Here is a 4,362-nt window from a genome sequence, read left to right as displayed (position 1 = left end):
TTATAATTTTTTTTTTTAATTTTGGAAATATTCCGAGGAAGTTTATCCCTCGGAATATTCCGACGACATCTTCCTCGGAATATTCCGAGGAATTTCCGACGAATTTGTGGTCCTCGGAATTTCTTCGGAAATTCATTTCCTCGGAATTCCGTCGGAAATTTCCGAGGGATTTCCGAGGAAAGATGAATTTCCGAGGAGTTATTTCCAAGGACTTTTTTCGTCGGTATGTCGTCGGAATAGCGTTATTCCGACGACATACCGACGATTTTTTTCCTCAGTATGCCGCTGTTTTCTTGTAGTGTTAGCTAAAATAGAAGTCACCTAATACTAAAAATTACTAGTTAGCTACGACAGTAAGTTTAGTGAGATCAACCCAAAGTAAACTCAAGATTAGGCTTGAAGGGGCTTGTTCCAGAGATGCTTAATGAGCTCATATCCTCTGATGATATCCTCCCATAACTTGAACATTTTCCACCTAATTCCTTCTGTTTAATTAAAACCCCAAACAAAAACAATTAGCTCGATTTGCTATAAAGTCTGATTAATTAATGGTTTGCATTTTATACATGAATATGTATGATAAGTATGTGAATGTTGATGATCATGGACATAAACTTAACTACCGACAAAGGGAGCTAGAAAGGTATATGTAAGGCTCATTCAACATATACTTTCACCATAGTAATAATTCTCCCCAACGGTATTATCTATATTTTTATTTAAGTCTTGATAGATAGAATAATTGTATTATACATATGTCATTAGCACTAAGATCTAAGCTAAGCCTACTTATTGTCTTAAGTACTAGTATTTGAAAATGATATATTCACATTATTCAACGGTAGCTGCCTAGCTGGCATGGTTTTTCTTTTACCCGTATTGGCTTAGTTGACCGCACCCCAGGGCGTAAGCTTTTACAAGTCACAATATGTGCATGTGAAAGGTCAAAACAAGAAAAACTCACCATGGTCACTGTCGATGGTAGGTTTTCTTTATTTTCCTATGAATAATATCTAAATAACGAAAATGCCATTTGCTTTTGAAATTTCCTAAAGTAAGCTTTAATAAAGCCCTTTTGTCGCACCCCTTTTGAGGTTTTCGGTGACTTAGCAATGAAAATAAAAATCGACAATGGATAAATGAAACTGAGATTAGAACAATATATACATATATACACACTCATATTCATGTGAGATTAGAACAATATATACATATATATACACTCATATTCATGTATACATAGTTATATTTACAGAAAGAGATGTATCGTACCTCGGAAGGTAGCATAATTTCTGCAACATTATCGATTAGCTTCCCATGCAAACGTGCCTCTCTGCAAAAGCTAACAAAAGCTTAGTAATGTGAGATATATATATATATATATATATGATATTCTCTTTAGGGAAATGAATAAAATAATCAAAGAAATAAGCAAAAAGAGGATCAGAAAAGTGAAAAGGAAGATAAGAATTCAGAAATTAAAGGACAAAAGAAAAAAAAACGGTTTTCTTTTACCAATAACAAAGTTGTTTTTATCTCTGTCGACTGGCATGGATGTATGTTTAACGTAAACAAAATATAGAACTATGTTATATATTCTGATTTTTTTTCTTTATTTTAGTATAAAGTTGATAAATCAATATTTTCATCCAACACATGTGTTTGCCCATAAGTTCACGTGTACACTAACCATTCTAAGAAATCATTAGTTTACCTAATCTTTATATATAAAATACACTTTTAATCTCTCCTGAGTGTGCCAACAAGGATGCCAGCGCAACAATTCGTGAGCTACTGTTGAGACACGTCAGAAACTCATCGTTTCATTAAATCGTGAATCAATTGTTACGGGCTTGACATTTGGGCTTCATGTTGTGTTCGTACGCGGCCCGACGACCACAATCTCCTGGTGAAACCCTAATCAGCCTCTACGCTCACCTTCGTGTTCTCCGCTCCCCTTCGATCGGCGCAAGTGCGATCCATCCTCTGTAACGGTTCTTCGATAATTAATGGTCTTAAATCGTCTTTAACGCTCCCATTTAATCGTCTTTCAATCTATTGAAACAACAAAATCACTTTATTTACTGAGTAATGGCTAGCTCTCAAGTTTTTCTTTCCGATTTGAAGTCTGTAGATGGCCTTTCATTAGGTTGCGTTTTTGGGAGGCGAGGTATATAAGGCGCAGTGATGAGCTCATCTCTGTCAATATGCTCTTGCTTGATTCAAAGGTGAGTCTGGTTTGAATTTTTATAATAGTGATGTTGATTTTTTTTTCCCGTGACCGTTCGATAATAATTTTCATAGAGCATGTATGATTGGTTTATTGATAACGGTGATTCTCATTTGCGTTTTCAGGCGACTCTTATGCCGGTCACCATTGCTGTTCAAAGGTTGTTCTGTTCATAAACTCATGTAAATAGTATTGTTAATTTTTTCCGATGGCAGCCACCTTGAATGTCCACCGGCTTTCAACTTACAGGCTTTCAGTGTATTCCATCACCGGTTTTGAAGTGATTCAGTGTAATCAGAACTTCAGGCTGTCGGACTCTTCCATATTGATTCGGTTTTGATCCCTTCTCTCATCATGTCTGGAGATCCATCCGAAGGTAAAGTAACAAGCTTTACGATATTTTCGCTTTTCAGTGATCTTTTTGTTGAGTGGTTATTTTCTGCCTACTAAGTCACCTCTGATTTGTGTGTATGGTGGCATGGGGTTTGATCCTAACGGCAAGATCTCTGTGGAATGGGAGCCCTTTGGTTCATTTTATTTTGCTGTGGCTTAGGTACCTTAAATTTTTAGTCTTTGAACTGATTTCTGGTGGAGGAGATTTGTTTGACTAATATATATGCTTTTTGTAAATTGGCTGATGCAAATGCAAGTTGAGTTTAATGAAGTTGGTGGAAGCTCAATGTTGGCTACAACTCTTGCTTGGGAAATGAACTGTCTTGGAAGCTAGAGAATGCTATTGACGCACTTCAGGAGACTATGCATCAGGTAAACATATAACAGATTCTGCTTTAGGTTACTGTATGGTCCTCACACTAACGAGAACTTTGTTGTGTCAGGATTATTCTGTTGTGATGAGGTTACAAAGGGAGTCTCTAGGAGTATCTGTTCTTAGCAAGAATCATGTTCCCACTAAAAGAGCGCATTACCTTGCTGTAGAGAAGGCTTTAGAGATGGTTAAGCGAAATTTCATCTCTTAGCAAGGTAGTTTAGTGACCAAAGTTTGTATCTATTCTTGCACTGTTATGTTTTCCAGCGTAACTGATGTTTTTTGTTTGCATAACAGGTTGTGCTTGCACAGTTACATTTGTGTTTTTGTCTAAGGATACTAAATTCACTTTTTAGAATAAAGCAATGTTAGGATTTGAATCGCACTCTGAGTTATTGTTTGACAGAGTGAAGGGCATGATGCTTATCAATTCTGACTGCAACCACCTGGTACACAAAATTTATCGGGAACACAGTATGGTATGTAAGTAGTCTCTTGATGCATTATGTTTAATTTACATATCTGGAAGAAATTGTTGTTAAAGATATGTGCACTTTGTCTGACATGCATCTTTGTGAAACAGCATGAGAGACTTTTCAAAAGGAATAAAATTAGGTGTTTGCAGTGAAACTTTGGCTGCAACTAGGCCTCGAGCCGCTTCAACTGCGTGTGATATGGAGATAGAGTGTGACTTGCTAACCAGGTAAGTTTTTATATTTTACTGTCTTGAACAATCACATAATCCATTTTTCATTGAAATTTTCGGATATGCATACTGACTTGGCTTACTAAACTGCTGCAGCCCCAAAGATGACCTTGAGTTCTCTACTGTACAAGAGAATATAAGAGGAAATTTCAGTCTTATTGATCTGCATATTTCAAACATTTTGTCTACGGTTAGTTTGAATTTTGACTCTTTAACAAGTGTATTGACACATGTTCTACTATCATATTCTTTCAAGGTAGTTGTTAAGCCCCAAAAAGCTGTGAGGAAGCTTGCAAGAGTGCAGCATCTATATTCTGAATTGACGGGGAAGCTTAGGAGAGAAGATGACGAGGTGAGATAATAGTACTTGAATCACTTTACATCACGTGATCATCTAGATAGCTTGAAGTTAAGCGCTGTCAATGTTATATCCATGCTTATCTTTTCTTCAAGATAGGTTTGACCCTTGGTCTTATGTTTTATCTACAGTTTGACGTCTTCGCTACTCTGCATCCAATTCCAGTTGTTTGTGGGCTTCCAGCATAAGAAGCTAGACTTTTGATTAAGGAAATAGTTGAAATATCAACGTTTGGTGTGATTTTCTTTCATCGATGTACTCTTCAGTCTTGAAATACCATATTAGCTTCTTTTTTTTTTTTT

General features: G+C 36.4%; 1 pseudogene; it reads right to left on the bottom strand.

Moving 5' to 3' along the window:
* Window positions 1-314: 314 nt before the first annotated feature.
* The window catches only part of LOC106312433, a 15,808-nt pseudogene continuing 11,760 nt past the window's right edge, over window positions 315-4,362 (bottom strand).

This window comes from Brassica oleracea, chromosome C8, assembly GCF_000695525.1.
Source record: "Brassica oleracea var. oleracea cultivar TO1000 chromosome C8, BOL, whole genome shotgun sequence".
NCBI classification, from domain to species: Eukaryota; Viridiplantae; Streptophyta; class Magnoliopsida; order Brassicales; family Brassicaceae; genus Brassica; species Brassica oleracea.
This window is presented reverse-complemented; position numbering and strand designations above follow the sequence as displayed.